The sequence below is a fragment of the Cotesia glomerata genome, linkage group LG1 (genome assembly GCF_020080835.1).
Source record: "Cotesia glomerata isolate CgM1 linkage group LG1, MPM_Cglom_v2.3, whole genome shotgun sequence".
Lineage (NCBI taxonomy): Eukaryota > Metazoa > Arthropoda > Insecta > Hymenoptera > Braconidae > Cotesia > Cotesia glomerata.
Window position 1 is genome coordinate 30968260 of NC_058158.1, and position 21811 is coordinate 30990070.

At 35.0% G+C, this 21811-nt stretch overlaps 1 protein-coding gene and 1 long non-coding RNA gene across 13 annotated transcripts in view; both read right to left on the minus strand.

Moving 5' to 3' along the window:
- The window catches only part of LOC123275435, a 322124-nt gene that overhangs the window by 77567 nt on the left and 222746 nt on the right, over nucleotides 1-21811 (minus strand). The window lies entirely within an intron of this gene.
- LOC123275508 overlaps nucleotides 1-21811 on the minus strand; it is a 55419-nt gene that overhangs the window by 17074 nt on the left and 16534 nt on the right. Inside the window, exon 3 of the long non-coding RNA XR_006511698.1 lies at nucleotides 11689-11782. This is a non-coding gene — a long non-coding RNA (uncharacterized LOC123275508). The remainder of the gene's footprint in view (nucleotides 1-11688; nucleotides 11783-21811) is intronic.

A 21811-nucleotide genomic window follows, 5' to 3' on the forward strand; every position in this document is an offset into this window, starting at 1 on the left:
GTTCGAGTGCTGTTCAATTCAAGAAGAAATTAGTCATCGATAAGGACCAGTCTTTTGAGATTGAGAGGATGCGCAGGAGAGGAGAGGAGAAGAGAGAACACGGTTGGTTTTCTTAAGCTTAACGAACGAATGAACCAACGAGCGGACGAACGAACGGATGGACAGACAGACAACTGGCGGAAACATTCATCAAACAGAGCAGACCACGGTAAGAGGAAAATAGTCATTAGTGAAACATCTTGTAGACGGTTGTTGGTGGTCCCTTTGGGTTGGTTCTAGCTTTCTTCGGAAAACTCGATTCACGCTTAAGATGTTGATGACGTGTTTTCCAAACGAGAAGAGAACTGCTACTGTGGCAAAACTTATCACCGACAACTGACTCGTTGCTGAAATTAGAATTCGGACGGCGACGAACTCGTCCAAAACTTGAAATCACTCGTGATTATCCTTAGCACTTTCTCTGTCCTTCGTCTGCTAGCATTACATATATAATGACAGAACTGCTATACGACGGTTAAGGTTTCTTCTCATTGCTCATCTCTTAAAAGTTAACCGACGTCAAAAATAACAGACTCAGACTTAAACATCAAAACTTTTGAGAAAATTTAATGGTTGGAAAAATAAAAAAGTTTAATCAAGTTGATCGTGACGAAAAAAAATATTCAAGAGTAATAATTAGTTGGGATAAAACTGTGATTATCAAGTATCAAGTATTAACGGGGAATTAGCAATTTTAATATTTTTATCTCTCACTGTTGAATTTACCAATTAAATCCTCACTAATAAGATATTTTAAAATTTAAATATCAATAACTTTTATTTATTAAAATTAACTTATATATTTTTTTCTTACTAAATAACTAAACTGAATATTTATTTTAAAAGAAAGTTAAAGTTAAATATGTATATATAAAATAAGGATAAAATGGTATATAAAAATAAAGTAAATAAAAAATATTCGAAATGAGAGGAGCAAGTCAAGCGTCGCTCAGCAAGAAACTTTTAATTCACTAACTTCTGGATTAAATTATCACTCCAAGACGATTGTCTCTCGAAGAAAGATTAAGAAAGAAGTTAGAGGGTTTACTCGCATCTCAGCTTAAACAATTGAATATTCACGGTGAGTAGTAATTTCTCCGCAACAACAACAACAACAATAACAATAACACTCTTTTTTAAAAAAGATCAACTTGGATTTGCTCTTTTGTAAACATAAAAATTAAACACATGCACTCTTAATCATCCTTTTGTAGCAACTTTAAAAATAAAAGTTTTGTATTAAATTGTTTTGAATAAAGCTCAAAATTTCAAAATTTTATTGTATTACAGAGATAAGCAAACACATAAATAACCAGCCGTTTGGGAGATAATAAATAATACAGCCCGTAGATCTCAAAAGCAAAATCAACTGTTATCTTTTATCTAATCTTATTTCAGAAATGGGCGATGGAGCAATCGACATAAAGAACAAATAGAAAAAATCCATGAAGATATCTACATAAGTGTGTATGTGTTTTTAGTTAGTATGTGTGAGTATAGTGCTCTTTCCCAACAAACAGAATAAATTTCAGTCGATTTACGAGCGGTAATATTTCCGCGTTGACTGCGCATTGCGGTGGTACGTAATCCTGTGCAGCTATAAGAGGCTGAAAATGAAAAAAGAGGGGGATGAAATGGTTGGATAAGGCGAGTAGAGTCTGTCTCCGGCTTAGAACCATCTTCCTGCTTTGGGGAAAACAGTGCTGTTATATAAACGGATAGGTAGAAACACTAAAAAGAGTAAAAAGGAAAATTCCACCCGAGCAAAGAGAGAATTCAGTAACCAGATAAGTTGAAGGGGGATCGATAAGAAAGGAGGGATGCATCCAAAATAGGGATTTCAGAGAAGCCCGTGCCACGGTTGACTGGATAAAATATACTTCATTGCTATTCCCGGGGTTACCATCCTCCCAAAGTCTAACTCTAACAGAGTAGTCTTTATATGTCACAGGAGGGCTGGTTCTGCTGCTACGCTGTTACGGTTGTTGGCAGAAAGAGGCCGAGTTCAAACTAAAGAGGCTGGCTTGACTCAAGGATGGGGACAAGAGTAAGGTAGTGAGTAGTCAAGGGTACCCAGGACAGGAAAAGGTCCTGCATTGCGACAACTAATGAACCATCTTGGAACGGACCGCTAAAGTCTCGCGAGACGTGACGACGCAATGCAGTCACCGACCCTTGTAGACTTTTACTCCTTTCCTTTCCCTATCCTGCATACACATTTATCTTTTTGCTTTTTTATCTAAACAGAAAAGACTGTGGCCACACCAGCTGTTTCTTATTCATTGGGGTCTACGTTGTAACCCTCACCTTCGTCAACGACAACTCACTCTGATTCTGGTTTTGGTTCTGTCACTCTAAAGGACTACATTGCTACATAGTTGGTATGGACTGCCCAACTTTTATTTCCCCAGCATGATTTACTTTTTCCATTACATCGGACAATTCACGTTCATTCTCGAATGTTTGAATTTGAATTTCATGCTTCAAGTCGCACAAGTTTGACCTCACAGTTGTTCTCTCAACTGTTGGTAAATTTTAAATTTTACTTGTTTTGGTCAATTAGTATCAGAAAAAGCTACAAAAAAATATATCACTGCTAGTCAGTTTTTTTATTTCACTTTCTTCACTTTTTTAGGGTCCTGTAATTGCGTTAAAGTGGATGAGGGTTAGACGAACTTTACCAACAGTGCGTCGGATGATGAATTATCGAAGGGAGTGTGCACTAATGAAAGAACCAACTTTTTTGTTATCATAATAATTGTATATGTGAGATATCCTTGGTGTGGTAATAAACTGAACTATCTCTTCTTGAATGACGTCAATTTAGCAAATTGGGAAAAAAAAATCCGAAAATAAATGTAGTAGTTGCGATTAGTGTAACGAGTAATAAATAGTAATTAGAAATAATAGTCTGCGAATTGACAGCAAATTGGTGAGAAAAAATAGTTTTAACGAAAAACGATCGAAAGCTTTCGTTTTATCTTCATTACAGAAAACTAATTAGAAGATTCAGTCTAATTATTGAGAGTGTTTCCGGCAACTTAACTATCGTCTTTCTTTTCTTAAAATTTCAGTTGTTGTCTTTCTTCTTTCTTCTTATTCTTACTCTAACTGTAACTCAAACTCTTGGTTCTTATTCTTATTCTTCAACAGAAGTTGCTTCGTCAGTAATTTCACAGCCGGCGCGATTTTATCGCGAACCAGATAGAGAGAAACAGAGACAGAAGTTACGTCCCGCTTCCGGAGCCCGCAGGCCAGTGGTTCCACTTCCACAGGCACTTACTATCATCCTATCATCCTCGGAGGAAAGCTCGTAAAGCCCGGACGGTAAACCAAGTGTAGAATGCCGAATTTAGCGGAAACTTTGTAGAATATTGTTTCACTGTAGTGGATTCTGTGCAGCTGCTCTGTTTGTTTCTGTGCACCTAATAACATAAGCTTTCCTCGTTTATACATTACATAGTGATTATTCAAAATTTCTTGAAAAACTCGTGTCGTTTTTTGAAGGTCTAGTAAGGAAATAAATCTTCCGATGTTAACTGTGTTAATGCTGTGTCCGTGGTTACTGTATATAATTCTACTGCGTTGATAAAGAAAAACAATGAACATTATATATTGTATTAAATAAATAACATTTGTGTTTTCATAAAAGGTTTTTTTAGCACAAATAATTTAATCCCATACTACTTTACGCAAAAATATGTTATCTTTTTTATAAAATACATGGAGTAATAAAGAAGTAAAAATTTCATTAAAAAATATTTTTCTTATGATAAAAATAATTGTGTATTTTTAATGAATATATCAATAATATAAATTTCTAGGCTAATATTTTTAAAAATAAAAAAGTCATAAAATAAATTCCAACTGCTGTCAGTCATTATTTAAACATTTTTAAACCTAACCTAATTCTTGACTGTCATATAAACTACACAAAAATTTTAAACTAATCAAGCTATACAAGGAATTCGTATTTATGATTATAACAATAATATACGAAAAAACTAAAAAAAAAAATAATCTGCAATAACATATAATTAACATTTAATCAAAAACAACTAATAATTATCTATAAACCATAGCAATATAGACATTCGATATCCGAATCCATGTGGATCGTGATATGCGCATCTAAAGTATAGTCATACGTGGATCGTGATCATCACTATACTGTATCGTGATAATAGTAACACTTTTTTCTCCGTGTAGATAGATATTAAGCGAAAGTGTAAGCTTAGTTGTATTAAATTCTAAACAACATCGTACAAGTGATGTGGATAAAATGTCAAGAGTGGTAAGAGACCGCTTAAAGTGCCAGCATGAGCACATAGTGGAAGAAACAAAGGAAAATTCAAGAAACGAAATGGCAAGTCGAGCGATCTGAAAAATGTGTTTTATAGATAGGCACTTAACCACTTGAATGAACATTTTTCCACATAAATCTTGAGTTCTACTTAGTAAAACTTATATCTATCCACTTTTTGCTCTTTTCTCTTAGCAAAATCTTTACAAATTTACCTCTAATGACATAATATAGGGTTTTGTTAAGGATGCAAATTTTTTTGAACGGTGATTTAATCTCGAGGAATAGCGCGCACATCTAGAAACGTATTAAGGAAATGAACCTGAAAGGGTTGATGAGAAACTCATTGTTAACCACCATTAGAGAATCTCTGGTACACAATAGATGCCAAAAACATCATCATAGTTGTCTACTAGGAGACTAAGAAAAGACACCGAGAAAGAGAGAAATAGATATAGAGACAGAGATAGTGAATGGCATAAATGGTATACACGTCAATTCACCCCGTTGTAATTCAATACTCACTACTACAACTTTCTTCTCCTCGCTTTATCCTTTGTCCAAGCAGAGCGACAGGCGAATTCAGCACACGGTTGGGAAACTTTTGATGGCTCAATCTTGTCTGCCGGCGGCGGCGTCGGCACCGACTGGACCAACGACGGTTCGGTTCCGTAGAACTTAGCGTCATCCGATAAAGAAAAACTGGCATTGATAGCAAAGGAGGAAAAAAACTTTTCCAGCAATTCATCGAGGTTCACAAGAATCCAATATGTTGCCTGTATCCTCTAGTTTAAATTTATTCTCATAACTTTTGTTACTCTCACGCTTCTCTTATTTTATGTCCCTGTTTATGTTTATTGCTTCTTCGTTGATTTCAGACAAAGTAATAATAAAATTCGTCTTGATTCAGGTTTTCTATAACCAGTATCTACTGATGGTACTGTATAGCACAGCGGTTAATAATATATAAATGTTTCCGAGTTTGTTTAAAGTATGTATACATATGTGTATATTGAGAAGCTCCTTGGCGACCTAAACAACCATGGTAGACTATTCAGCCAGGGAGTGGGTCTCAGGGTATTTTCCAGCATCACCGAGGTGCTTCCAGCTATCGGGTTTGTCGCCGGGTAGAAGTAATTTTCGGGATATCTTGTCACGGTGCGGTAAAATTACACCGGCTTATCGAGTGTAGACCCGAGGGAAGGTACGAAACGGAATGGTAGACGTAGAGCTAGAGGTAGAGGTAGGTGTAAGAGTAAGAGTAAGAGCAAGTTTCCACGGCACTTAGGGGAGGTGCAAATATTCTGAGGGTGTACCTCAAGAGAATTGTGGTTAAGCTACGTAAAATTGTAAATATAACGTGTCTACCTTATCAGCAGCAAGTTACTACATTATTACGTTTACTCTGTTGTGTTATATGTACTCTGATAAATACGTCCGAACTTGGGGTAAATGTATTAGTTTCTGGGCAGTTACACAGCACTTTACCTATCAACTTCTCTAAATTAATTACAAACAAAAGTGGACGATTGATATAACGATAATCTGTTTGTTACTGAATAATACAATAACAAAGTTTACTTTACTCAATAAGGTATTACAAAGCTTCTCAGCCAATTTAAGCTCGGAATAGTGATTCTACTAATTATCGTATCGACTTTGGCTGTATAAAGACCCTCCTTTTTGCTTTTCCAATTACCCATCCCATTCGGCTCCTCAGCTAGTCACTCCTGGAAGCTTATTCTCTCGGGTAAAGGTACGGATTGATTACTCAGAGCGGAACAAGATACAATTTTATATAATAGTTAAACTCCCATTACATCCAACACCTACCTGTCGCTTGATATTAAGCAAACGACTGTTAACTTTATCCGGTATTGATTTAATAATGCTTGAATTCTTTGGGATTGGGTTTTGGTTGAACCGACGTGAAAAAAACCTCCACGGTATCAAGTTGACAGAGTATAATACAGTTATAGCTGGTTTAATATTGGGTGGAAGATATTAAGCAGGAGGTATAAAGTATAAGGTATGCAAAAAATAAAATGAGGATAAGACGAAGGTCAAAGGTTGGATGTGGCGGTGCTTGTGGTGGTGATGAAAGTGCGGCAATGTGGTATAGCCGAAGGCGTGGTATTCCAGCTTCATTTCATCCTTTATGTTGGCATGACCGGCTAGAATGAGAATGAAGCACGCTGAATTACAACCCCTTGTGAGATACCGCAGAATGCAAGCTCAAAATTATACGGGCGTGAGTCGTTTCTACCACGATTCTCTTCTTCTACTTGTGTATGCCTGGTCTTGTCTCTGCGTCGGCAACCACCAAACTACCTCAAGTTCATCCTAGCATTACTTCTGTTACGTTCCACATTGCCACTGGTTGGTCAAACAGTCGGTTGAGTATCCACTTATATTAAATAAGTTATGAAAACTAATTTGAGCAAGCCCGCCCGCCTGCTACTGCTACAGCTACTAGACGTTTTCTCTTTAATTTATTATACAACGTATACCGTTGTGCTCGTTATTTAATTAGTATTATTATGGTATTACAGTGAATGAGAAACTAAAGTTATGGGATAACTTTTTTGGTAATCAACAGTGTCACTGATTTTGTAAGAGCTCTAATTTCATTTCATAGCTCTTTCTGTTGGTTGATAAGCGGCGCGCTCTCTAACTATTTTTTTATTACTGTTCTCAGTTTTACTTGGCATATCTTGAGAACAGTAACACTTTCTGAGACTGAAGAAGAATACGGAGAGGATATTCAATGGCGTTTTATGATCTCTTAAACATCCAATTAAAACGCCTATGAAACTTTGAGTGTAAACCTCGGAAACTATTAAACGTTATCGTTTATGCTCTTCGTAAGTTGGACAATTGCCGCAGAAGCTTCTGCTATCTTACAACTTTTGTTTTAGCCAGTCCAATGATATAAGTCCTCGATGCTGGATGATAGAAAACTATAATTTTAGTAGTATGTGACATTAAACTTTGATAGGTTAAAGTTGTAACCGCCGGAATGCTAGTAAGCTCGTGTGATCTGTGGTTTTAACATTTTTCATCAATCTATATACTTTCATTTTTTATTTTTTAATCGATAAATGCTTGCTTTTTCTTTTTGCTTCCAAATAAAAAATAAAGCAGATAAAAATGGGACAGTTTAAGAAACGGTAAGAGTTTTAATAAACTAGTATAAGTCGCGCAAAGTGGAGAAAAGTATAAAAGAATACGAAGAAAATAAATTGAATCAACTCGACAGATTAAATTCTGATAATCTGGTGGATTTCAAAGACTACTTTGTTGCCATAGCTCTCAATTAATTGTTTTCTCAAAGATTTAGTTTCAATATAATACTTTTACCGATAATCAGCTCGTGGTAATTAAATATTATACTCACACAGAGAACCCGAGCACAATAATAAAATAGATCAAATATTTCTTTCTTTCTTTCATCTCGATTAATGTGACCTTAATAAGCCATCACAACACAATGAGAAAGAGATTTTATTAATTTTACAGGTACAAACGAGCCACAAAGCTCTATTATGAACCTTTTGACATGATGATCCTATTTAACGGATCATTTCAAAGGATAAAAATCTTTTCTTTTCTCACGTAGGGCACGTGGCGTCAGCAATACATATGCTCGGATTCACTCAAACAGGCAACCTATCGGTCCCTCGTCAACCCTAGAGTATCTGGTGCCTTTTAGTCTCCCCAAAACAACCCTCGACAGGGGTAAAAGTCTTGTTTGCACCAGACTTTTCGGCTTGCCACATCCGAATGCCGTTCAAGTGTGCCGCCGCTGCCTAACCTGCTACCTGACGTCCCAGGTATCTGCGGATTGTATTGAGATATAAAGAAATTAAGCCCACCAAGTGGATCCGGGAACGGAAAAAAATTACCTGAGCAAAGGGAATAAAAATTTGAAATAAACTTGACTGTAGGTAGTTCAGTGTACTCTGTTTATTTGATCTTTGTGTGTTTTTAGTCTCATGTTACACTAGATCATTTTTTTCTCATATTTAATTCATTTTGTTAAATTTTTTACACTCAGCCCGGTAGTTAAATGGTAAAAACTCTAACTGATATCATTGCGGAAAGCGACTTCACTTTAAACTGGACTTGTTTTTCTCGGAATTATTCATTATCATACTCATCCTTGCCCGCAACTTAATCCACTCTGTCCTGTTTTGTTTATAGCTGCCCCTTTGCTAACAACAGACATATCGAGACATACGTCCGAGTTTCAAAGCTTTTTCTACATAACTCAGTTTTTTAAATTTTAATCTGCTCCCCACGTGTTTTCGTTACTTTCCAGGATTGAGAAGTCAAAGATTGATTCCAACATTTTCAAAGTATCGTAAGTGGTTAGTAACAACCAAAAGTTGGTGAAAATAGGCAGCCAGACAGATATATGCAGCAGATTATATGATACTGTATGTATATAGTTTATATACAAGACGAAAAGGAAAGTTAAAGAGTAAAATATTCATATTGAACCGCAGTAGCAACCACAAACCCCAGTACCAAGAGCTACAAATAATGCGGTGAAAATAAACTCGGGAAATGTAAAATGATGAAAAATAAATGAAATTGCGGATGAGCAGTGATAAATAAAAGGTGGAAGCGGTTAAAATTATACCAACATAACGCACATAAATGCTGGTTTTTACATTTTTTAGTTATTTTATTCAAAAAGTTTATCCATTAATACGATATCCAATTCCGCAATCCATGCAAGAATGCTTCGACATTCCAACGGGATTTACGATAGATAGACTGGAATTTTTCTGTCTCCCTCAGGGGCTCATTGGTAACAGTAGCAGCAGCAGTCACAGCAGTAGTGGTAGTAGTATCAGTAATAATCATTATAATAACAATAGTGGTAGTTGCAAGTGTGGGATATGCACATCGATGAATAGGACAGTTGTATTTTTCGAATCCTCCTCAAATCAGGTGTGTCGCCGCAGGTACATTGTTTCCAGTTCACTATCTCTATCTCTTTCTCAATCAATTTCGAACAAAATCAAGGTTTACGTTTCACTCATACTATTTTATGTTATGTTTATTTTTTTATTTTTTTCGTGATTGCGATTTAGCCTCAATCATTTTTTTGTGTTCGATTTAACTCGCAACCGCAGTTTTTTTACGAGCTCACTGTGCATAGTACGCTATGTAGGTACACAATACATAGCACAAACACTGACATGGACACTAATACTGGGGCTACATGCTGTATGCTGTATAATACAATAAACCGTGGAGCAGACAGGGTCTATTTTTGAAGATAGCCTGTTGTGCAAGAGAAATGAAGGTGCACACGTGCTGTCGGGATTCTGCTGAAACGGTATTGATGAAAAGAATGTTGAATACATACAGATGGGTCTGTCTATATTTGGTGAAAGAGTAGAGCAACACAGACACAGATAGGGGTCCGTAAAGATAAATGTTCATTCGTGGTTGGTAGGATGGCAAACAAAATATCGTTGCTCGACGTAACGGGACACGGAGTGACGTTTCAGCGGGTAGGAATAGAAGAAAACAGTGGAGACGAGTAGGACAGTGGGTTGTGGGTAGTGCTACCAGTCCTGGACCAGGAAAACTCAACCACGCGGTCGAGCAAACAATGACGGTGAAGCGGTATTGTTCTCCGAGTAATTGAATCCAGTCTAGCTTGTGCCATCTCTTGGGTTGTCCATTCTCATACTCTTATTTTCTAACCAACATCACTACTGTCGGGCTTTTTTACTACCGCCTTCTTTCAATTTCTTCTACGTTCAATATCATCCCGATAGCTCGTTGGCCTTGCCAAAGAGAAAAAATAACTAGAACAACAAATTCTTGTTAGCTGCGGAATAAAGTAGCTCTGAGATGAATAAAAAAGCCGACTAGACAAATAACTAAAAAAAATTCATTATTAATTAAAGTTTTAGCGCCTAGCGGTCAAATGACTAGTAGATCTAAATTCAAGCCAACGGATGGACATTCCATCTTCAATATTGGTCGAGAGACATATTCTCTCTTTTACATAATTTCGATGGGGATCCACCGAACTTGAATACTAGTGAAGCTGAAAGCTTTTGTGGTATCTGTTCGAGTTATAAAGATGTTTATTAAATGAAAGAAATGAAAGAAATTAAATGAGTAAAGACAAACTTTGAAAAAATAAATGGGGTTGGTTGCCAAGCCAGGAATCGAACCTGGATCTCCCTGATAACATGTCAGGAGCTCTACCAGTTAATCTACCGGGCCCCTTCCACCATCATCGTTTCTCAGTCCATACTTATACTCTCAATACCTCACTTACTTTTCCTTCATTATTTTTTTTTTTTTTTACATCTTTATAACTCGAACAGATACCACAAAAGCTTTCAGCTTCACTAGTATTCAAGTTCGGTGGATCCCCATCGAAATTATGTAAAAGAGAGAATATGTCTCTCGACCAATATTGAAGATGGAATGTCCATCCGTTGGCTTGAATTTAGATCTACTAGTCATTTGACCGCTAGGCGCTAAAACTTTAATTTATATATATATAATTCGGTCGCAAAAATAATATTTAAATTCAGTATTAATGTTTAATTATTTAAAAGAGGAAGATATAAATAGTAGAAACGTCAAAATTTGAAGCTAACTAAGTAATGTGGTCAGTAAAGCAGAACACAAAATTCGACTTCACTCTTGCTCGCTCGCAATAATAATTTCTCACAACGTTAGTGTGGCAGGAGATGACACACTCTTGTGTACGCATAATTAAACAGCCGTGGATCGACACAATAACACCACGAAGCGGCATACCGATTGCATTTACCCTTTCTGTACATACGCCTACATATACATGCTGATGAGGTCTACCCTTTGCTTGCTCAGGGCGTGTGCATAGCTCTCTTTTGTTTGTTTCGCGTTCATACAGATAAAGGATAAAGAATGAAGAATAAAGTACGTAACAAAAGTTAACAAAGATAAAATAACCGGCAATAAGTGACGCGAGAAACGTTACCATTGAATTTGAAACTTACATCACTATCACTATCACTATACTATACTATAGAACGTCTACTGTAACTGCTACAATATATAATACAACAGACGTGAGTTACTCCTTGCGCATACAACATTATGTGAAACGAGCGGGTTTTTTGCACCCTTCCTTCCTCGTGATCCCTTATCCTTATCCCCCGGGTCGTCGAACGCTTTACGGGAGTTTTATGCCAACACTATAGACAGTACATGGCCCGTGATAAAAGATCGTCAGAACGTTTTCAATCATACTGTCGTTACTTTTACTAATGTTGCGAGTATACTTTCAATAGTATGCATTTACATTTATAGTCTCTACTTACCATAATACCCATAAACAATTCTTGTGGATTACTGTTATTTGTCGATCCCCATGCAAGATATACGAGTACAAGCATAAGTAAAAGTAACACTCACCTGTAACAAAAAAAAATGAAAGCCAATTAGTCGTAATTTAAAGTTGATCTCACTATTATTTATGCAATAATAATCTTAGTGATATTCCCACGCGGTTTTTGGTTATCATGAGGGGTTGCCAACTTTCTCGGGTAGAGTATGTTCTTTGCTTAGCTCGTATATATTGCTATGCGAGTAGAGGGCAAGTTTGGCTTAAGGTATTAAAGGTGTCTCGTGCTGCACGCGAAATTCTCAAGTCATATGATTTAGTATTGCAGGGCGTGCCGCCGGCGTCAAGTAAAACGACGGCATCTGAGAAACCTCTGGTGTGTATCTATCTGTGTATCTACCTATGAACTATGTAGTCGTAAGTTACAATAGGCCCGGGATGCCCCAGAACCCAGAAGTTATCACGCCGCTGTTATGTGTTCATGTGAGAAAAGGCTACCACAATGTCAGAGTTAGAGTAAGGGAAGTGGAGGGATACAGTGAGAAGATGAAATGCCGGAGATGAGGATAGACGTTACTCCGTTAGAAGGGATGCCAGTTACGGGGTGGAAAGACGACCTGAGAAATTGGTAGAGGCAGTACCAGAGAAAGCAAGTGGTTAGTGAGGGAAAGTGAGAGAGGGTAACTTTCTAACAAGGCGGTTAGTTGTGGCTTAGCGACGCTATGAACGAGAAATATTGCTTGCTTCAAACTATATAGTTCTAGTTGTAGCGCCAAGTAGATCCTTGCTCACAAGTACTTATTCTATATATTCGCTACTCGCATAATTCCTTTAACAGGACGATATATACTAAAACTCCGCTGTAGTTTGTTCTGCTCTGCAACAGAATATGCTCGCTTTGTGGTAGTTTACCGATATTTCATCGATATACGATAAGTGAGAGTATTAGGGCATGTGGTCAAAATTAAAGGGCTAAGTACCTAGATACTCTAACTATCTAACTTTTCGTGAAATGTAACATACTGCCAGTTAGTGATGATGACCTATTTTGAAGTTAAGTCTTACTTCTAGATAGTACGTTGATTAACTGTGTGAACATATTCAGATTGTCCTTTGAGGATAAATTTTTTATCAAGAAACAATTTGGTTACTCTAGATTTTTGATTAAATCCACCGAGCAAGTTTAATTCTATAAATTGTGAAACGAAGGTAGACGTCGAATATCTGTATCTGGATAGATGAGAAAAAGACAATGAGTATATACACTATTTGGAGGTATGTCGTTCTCGTATTTGAATGTAATTTCCCCGAGGTATGGCTGGCTGAGTGGATGGTATATACGGGCGCGAGAGAGCTTCGATTGAATCCAAACGACCCTTTCACCCGTAGCACGTCCTTCACTAATCCCCGCCATCCAATTATTTCTGACGCTCCTTCACAGATCACTCCGACAATTAACGCTGTGAGCCTTGCTTTCCTCACTGTTAACCTCTCGAGGGTATTGATCGTTTTTCTTTCTCATTGAGTACTTCCGTTTCAGCTTTTTTACGTTTAATGCCGCCTGCCCGGGATGCTACCAGGGAGCTGCCTCATGTTGCTGATGCTCAACACAGGCTGCTGTTACTGTCGTAGCTGAAGCTCCTTCTGATAACGCCAGTGGTATCCTTCCTTCCATCCAGTCAGACTCGCTCGTTACTCGAAATCTTTTAATTTTGTAGTGAAGGTAAGGAAGAATGGCAGCTACAGACGAGACGAGGGAGAATAAACTTTAGTGTGTTGTCTAAGCAGTTAATGAGCTTCGAATGTTGTTCGATCGATCTATCAAGACTTATTCTCTATTCCTCCTCCTTCTTTTTATTCTTTCTGTTTTATTTTCTTTTGGTTCTTTGCTTCCTTTGGAAACTCTATTACCAGTGTTGGTGTCATTAATCGATTGGATATACTGTTTTTTTAGTTACCCTTCCCTTCTGATGTGAATTAAATTCGACGGGTTGTGGTAAGTACTTTTTATCGATGAAATAGACCGACGACGAATTAATTTGTCCACGTCAAGAAGTGGCTTAACGTCAATAGAGAAAAAAATGATTAAAAAAATAAGAGTGAGAGTAAAAGTAAAAGTAAGAGACGAACAAATAAAAATAATAAAAGGGTAAAAAACTGCATGACGTTGTTGGTGTGTGGATTTTTCAAACTTTATCGTGCGAATTCAGTTTCTTTCTTATTTATTTACAAGAGGAAGGAGAGATCCGGGTACCCTTAACCTTCTTGTCTGGTATACTGACGTAAGGTTTGCCGGCTTATATTTTATTCATCCCCTATTGAATTCGAGCTCAATCTCACAACAGTGTCTCTCGCTCTCTGAGAACAAGACTGAACCCCTGCGTCACTGTCTCTTCACTCAGCCACCAGCAACTCCACATATACTTTCTTCCTCTTATTCTTGTTTCTGCTTCTGCTCCTACTTCTGCGGTTTCTTCCTTATTTCATACAACTTTTTTATTCTATTTCTTATTCATTTATTTAATTTGTTTTTTTTTTCATCCACGTCTACGTCGAAGCTGCAATCTTGGCTCTGTATTAGGTAGTATATGTTCTTGTACTTTGTGTACGACTCACCGGACCCACCAGCGAATGCATTCATGAACTTTGGCTATTTCAAAGAGAAACACCTCTTCGTCGATGTATATTATTCGTTTCAGCTCACTCATTTTATTTTATTGTTTTTGTGAATTCACTGGTTCAACTCTTACTTTCACTCTGTTCTGATTCTCTTTAGAGGGCTTACCTTTTACATTTTTATTTCATCGATAAAGAATAAAAAAAAATGTTTCTAAGACTCTTGAATTTCTTAGCAAGTCGTGACTCAAGGATGGTATTGGAGATGAGAGCAAAAGGGATAAAGTGGAGTAAAAACAGGGAAAGGAGAAAGAGAAGAAACAATCAGAACTATTGCAAACAGCCCCGATTGGTTGACTAAGAGAGAAACACACAAAAAAGGGGTAGCATTTCTCAATATTTAATAGAGTCTGGGTGAAAGTGCTATCTCGACATTTTTAGAATCGTTAAACGAGTCAGAAGATCTCTCACACTGGCTATTATGTATTATATATCTATAACTATATAGGAGTAAGGATTCCAAGGAGGAAAGAGGAAGAATAAGTTAGCAGAGATGGAAAATTTATAAGATGAGACAGCAGTAACAGCACTGGCAGGCAGCAAAACGACAAGCCTGAATCTCACTCTAGGAGTAGAGGTTTGATCTCTCAGAAGGCCAAGCAAGTTAAGCAGCTGATGTAGAGAATTTACGGGAATTGCTCCACGACCACCAACTGTCAGACAATGCAAGAAATTTTAACTTTGTCGTTATTTCATTGAGTAAGTGAAAATTACTTAGCCCGTAGTTCATTTTCAGTTAAACGAGAAACGTAATTATAATATTGTATTCAATTGTGTTCCATTGTATTGTCCTAGTTTTATTTTAATGGAATTAAAAGTTAACTAAAACTGTAGACTGTGGTATACATAATACCGCTTTAATTTTATATATAATATGACTAAATTAAATAACATTTATCGCGGCTTTAGTTCACTCTTAATTATTGCGAAACAATATAGAAAGAGTTGGAAAGCAACAATTAACCAAGTGCATCTCTCGATGTACTTTGTATAAACATCGAGAATCTCTCAAGAGAACTACGGAAGCTGATGTAGAGTTGATTTTTGAAATATAAATGAGGAGAAGTTGAACAAAAACAGAAGCAGCGTAAACAGACGCTAGACCCAAGTTAGGGGCATCAAATTTCAGAGAAATGAATTCCAAAAGAGATGTGCTTTTAATTACGTTAACGTTGATGTCCGATTAAATGAACGTAGAAGCCAAACTCGACTAGCACAGACTAAATTTAATTATAGGACTTTGGGAAGAGTACTCAACCAGGTTTAAATTGGAATGAGAAGAGGCACAATGGCTACACTACCAAATCAAGAGCCCGGCTGAGAAGGGTTAGATGACGCTGGACTAGAATCTAGAGTACAAACTCTACCTTTGCATCGCATCGCGGAGGAACAAAATCCAAGTATTTATATGACGGCAGTTTGTTTAGCCTCCTTTATTAATGGAGATAGAGGAGGCCCCCGATGTAATTAAGGTTACCTCGGGATTCCGGCGAGGTCTACTATTTACAGTCTCAAGCCGTAGTCTTCTAAGGATACATCCCACCCTCGGTGTAAGAAGTAATCCCCGCAAGAACCTTCTTATACACGCTCATCTCACCGTACTACCTAAATTTAAAGTCGTTAAAAAATGCTCGCCAATTACTGGAGATCCAGCTCTAATAATTATAATAATGGTAACGAGGCTTTTATGTCTTAAATATTCCCATGTTTTATAAATATTTTTTCTTTTAATCACCGCAGAGCCTTGCTTACAGATTTTTAGAGAAAGGAGTTTTAAATTTTTATTAAACTATTGAGATTAAATATTTTTTGCATCACTACCACGGTATTAAATTTGAGATAATTGTTGTTTATTACATGTTCTGGAATAATAACATATTTACGGATTTCTAGTTTAATATCAGGATTAATTTGCAAAAAAGTTTAGTTAATTTAAATATCCGTGCTTTCAGCATTTATTTTACATGAAAATAATCAATTCAATGAGTAAAAAATTAACTTACAATAAACTTTTTGTTGCTTTAGTCATAATGATCTGCAATCAAGTTCACTAAAAAAATGATAATTGTAGATGATATTGATCATTGATCGAGTGAAAAAAAGATTACACTAGATAACTAGTAAAATTCTAAGTCTTGAAAGATGCAGTATATTTATAAATAGTTTTACCGACGAATAAACAAACATAACGGGTAATAAAAAAATAAATAGATGTATGTAATAATTATAAGTTGGATAATGGAATCATCTGATGAGCATAATGCAAACATCCACCTACGTGATCAATTTAAAACTAAAATTTAAATCATACATTCTCATTTTTATTCGATTCACGTCGCGATGTGATATCATGCTTTAGAGTAATCACTTGTAGATGAACATACGTGCGTAGGCGATATTCCCACGTGAATAAAACACGTAACTTTGTTCGCACAATAACCTTTTTTTTAATTATGTTTTTCGACTACAAAATAGATAGCATTATTAAAAATAATAAAATTAACCGATTTTAACTTAGTGAATTAGTCAACATTAAAATGTAGCTGACAGCTATGAGTTAGAGGAAGTAAAAGGATATAAGGATATCAGAATACTTATGGGTGTTTGTCTCAGTCTTCCCTCTATACATTCAGAGAATCTTCCCTAGGTTAGTCTACAATGTAATTAATCATCAAACCCAAAGTCCGTGGCAATTTGACAATAAAGATATTCGTTATTCTCATGCTTATATCCATAGTATGGCTAGCTCATAGTAGGAACATAATAACTTAACCTTCACAGCGATTATCAATAGAATTAACGAGTTTAAAAACACCGGTGTAAAGATCTATTGAAGCATTACAACTTGTTGCGCCATTAGTCGTAAAATTAATAATCAAGTAGACATAGTGACATCATCCAGTGAGATGTTTTAACTCGGTAATTGCGAGATGAGAGTCTGAAGGCGTTTCCGGTTAAGTTGTTAATGTAATGATCAAACTGCGTCGAGTAACTTTGCACATAAATTCATACGGTAACATCATTTATATAAAGATATTTTTGCAACATATATTTACTTGGATAAGTACTTTATGTATGTGTATAAAAAAACGATAAATTACATCATTGTCATTAAAATATATGTTATTCTCTGTTATCTTGAGACACAAAGTTATTGAATTGACTGGAATGGATATATAATACGAATAATTTACTACAACGATATATATTATTTATATATTACGTTTTAGAATTCGTTGAAGCATTAACAAAAGTATGAATTTACAGCGGGTTAAATTTAAATTGAATTTGACTTTCTTTCCATTCTTTTTGTTAATTCAAAGAAATGTTATATTATATATTACATTAGAGCTTCGGAATGGCTATTAATATAAATGTTACAGTCTTAATATTAAAAATGATATTTTATTGAGAATTACGTATGATATAATAAAATATGATACAATACAATGGAGTTATGGAAAAAAAATTAGATATAATATAAAATTAGATATAAAATTTAATATAATAATGTTATATTCGGTTTAATTAAAAATCTTCTCATTCTCAATTTCATGGTATTGAATATTCAATACGAAATTAAACGGTTTAAAAGGGATATATATATATATATATATATTTAACTACAGATAGAGAAACCGTAAAGTATGCTGAGCATAGTAGAGAGAGTGTGTCGCTCGGTTGAACGCGGTAATCACGAAACACCGAGCATGAATCGGTCCACGAAGTGGTAAAATGCAAGCCCACGTTTGCGACAAATAGTATGTGAATGCTTTTGAATAGCTGAATTAGAAAGAGATACTAAATTTATATACAGATACGAACATATATAATGTACAATAAAAGAGTGAGACATTACCCGAGGGCGAAGTACAAAGTCGAGCGGATGGGTTTAAAGCCACGTAATTAACATCGGTGGGTAATTGTAAAAGCGTTGCGTTTCTGCCACCGAGAGTGAGAGTTGTTCAAGAGAATATAACATGCGGAACTGACAGCTAAAGAGTGTTTTTTATTTTTTAGCTTCCAGCTCATGCGAGTATCATTGTATTGAGTATCGCTGTCCATCGAGGAGTGAAAAATCATTAATAATAATAATTATTATAGAGGAGAATATGGTGTGAAATGTTGACATGAATGTAATAAAAAGTTATGTAAATATTAAATTTTATCATACTGTATAATCGCATTATTTTTTACACGCAAAGAATTTAAAAATTTAACACCATTTTCTATTAATACAATTATATTTTTTTCGCCGTGCTATAAATTGAAGGGTAATTGGATTTTTACGGACAATTGAAAACTATTTTAGAGAAACAATATAATAGAATATTCTATTTAATTATTTTACGCGCGTTTATAGAAACATTAAATATAAGTGAGTAATGAAATTGATTTTGCATGGCACAAATATGGAATGAGTATAGAAATATTTAATCACGGGATAATTGCAGTGACTCCATCCGTAAATTAATTAATGCTTCTCAAACTGCGTATTATTAAATTTCAAAACACGGATTATTTCGATCCGTTATTTAATGCTTTACGTTAACGGAATGTAAACACAAATCGGAATGTTTTTAAATAAAAATGCTCTGTAGTAATCAGAGAAATTTTCAATTCTGATATTTTATTCAGCGTTGGTTTGTCATCATTTGAAGTTATTTGACAGTTGAAATGAAAAAAAGAATTTCAGTTTAATAAATTGAAAAAGCTTTGAATAAAATCCAAGGTTTAAAAAAACCTAAATTAATGATTGTAAATGGATGTTATTTTTTCGTAAAATTTGTTTGAAATAAATATATTGTGTACGATTAAATGAACATTTGAATTTACATATGAGCGGTAAAGTTTACGTGTGTATCGAATTCTAAAATCGTATGTGCATAGTTACGCTCTGCGGTCCCCTAAAATCCACCAATAAAAGGATAAACGTAATTTCGATGAGTTTACCCACGCAATATATGGAATGCTGGAAAACCTGGGTTATTCGTCCGTTTAAAAGCCAAATACAATTCGGCGAGACGATTAATCGTATGCAATCCACGTATTTCGCTAATTTTATTTGAATTATTCCTACTCGACAATCAATTGACTGTCCTGCGCTGAAATGTCCAGGCTGTTGACAACCTATCTCCTCATTTATCTATATATAGCATCACACAATATATAATGTAATCTACTGTTTATATTTATACCTCTGTTCATGTTTATACTTCATGCGGCTATCTATATTCTGTTCAGTCTAATAGCTGCTCAGAATATTGTTTTTCATCGCTCTGTTATCCCGTCCCGAGATAAATAATGTCGATATAATTGGGAATACTCACTCGCGGGCACAAACGAAACAATCATCCATCAATGCACCGATACCTCCATTGTTCCTTTTTGCACTCGATTTTTTCTATATTTTCATTTTTCTTCTCATTTATTCGCCCATTGTAACCCAACAACAATACGGTTTTCAACAGACAATTATTTTTTTCCATGTACGCAGATACTAAATAATCAAACAATGAGATAACTTTATTGGTAAAATAATGTTTTATGCAAGTAATAATGAAAGTTTGGTCAATCCAAATACACGGCAAATATTTGTTTTTTATGACAAAAAATAATTAGCAGAATACACAATGAAATTTTACATAATATACTCTGTATTTTTTTAATTTAGTAGTTAGTAGATTTGTAAGTTTAATTAAATACAATTCAAATTTTCCATATGTGTTCATAATTTTTTTTTATTAAAAAAAAAATTCGATCATCATTGCTCAAAATATTTTATTTGAAGAATCGATAACAAAAAAAAATTTTGATAATCGCTTATTGTAAAATTGAAATACATACTTTGTCTATAATAAATGAATTATATTAAAAAAATATCGAAATTAATTTTAAAATGAAAAACGCTTAGTAAAACTTTAGCGTTTTGTCCTTAAAACAGGCAATACTTTAATAAAACAATTATTTTTATTTATTATCTCAATATAATTATTCAAATATAAAGTTGTAATTTAGTACTGTAAATACTTGAAAAAGTTTATCCAGAGCGTCATTAAAATGTAAATCTCGTAGCACAAACTGCTGAATTGAGGTTGAAAAAAATTTTAATATAATAAACGTCAATGTGCGGCTGTTCAAGGGGACAAAGAAATCAGAATCAGGAGACTTTAGTTGAAGACTATGACTATACTACAACTACGGAACTAAGAAGACGGGAGAACTGAACTGCTGCAGTACTTATGGAAATTAAATTTCGTTTCCTAACAAATAACCATTCTACATGAGCCCTTCAGGGCACAACTTTAAGAAATTTCTTTAAAAACTTTTCGCTTGATTCAATAATTCCAATTTCATATCTCTTTTTTTATTTTACCTCTCTTATAAATTTTCGTGTTATGATCAACCGTCATTTATCTTTTTTATTAAATAACTTTTAATCCTGAATTCCAAATCACATAAATTAACCATTTTGGTTGCTATTCATTAGGTTATTTATGTTACCCGTTATGCATTAAATATTTATCTAATATCTAATTCGCATTTATTGCGTAAGTACCTTCAAAACACAGCGGTTGACCTTTGAGGATAATTGGCTTTAAGCCAATTGCTCATGACACCAAAGAGTTACTTCAACGTTACATCCATATCATTCATATTGTTTTCTCTTTACTTTAATTCCTTTATTGAGAAATCTGTCTCTCTTTCTTCGTTTCTTTCTCTTTTCTTGTCATTTGCAGACAGAAAACAATAGAAATATTTAATTTAATTATTCGACGACAAACACAATATTGTGGATCTCAAATCAGTGCAAAATAAGTAAAATATTCCGTAATAATTTCAATTTTTCAAATAAAAATTGTTGATAAAAGATAAGCAAACACAAATTCAATAAACGAATATTAGCAAGTGAAAGATCAAAAATCAAGGGCACACGTGAATTAATACGCAGTATATTTTAAAATATACAAATATTCATGTACTGATAACAGACTCAATTATTGAACTATCAGAGAGCATACTGTACTGTTTGCATTTCCAATTATTTCCCGGGAAAACGGTCTGCCAATACCGGGTATTCTCGATATCACTTCTCATCTTCTCTCTTTCTCTCACTCCTCTTTTTCTGAACCGCTCTATCTCTCTATCTCTCGCTCCACAATAGTCTCTCAAATACACTTATTCGCATTTTTCTTTTTAAAATGCGAAATCGTGAACATCAGAAAGCAACCACAGCATTACCATCCAAGAAATAAACATAAAAAAAAAAAAAAATGAAATAATAAATATATAGACATGTACACGGTACATTTGCCCTCTTTTGAAAGAAACGCAAGCAGAAATACACGAGATATTTTCAGCTTACTTTTTATTTTTTTCCTATATTTTACATTTTATTGAAATACATTTATTTGACTGTCCAC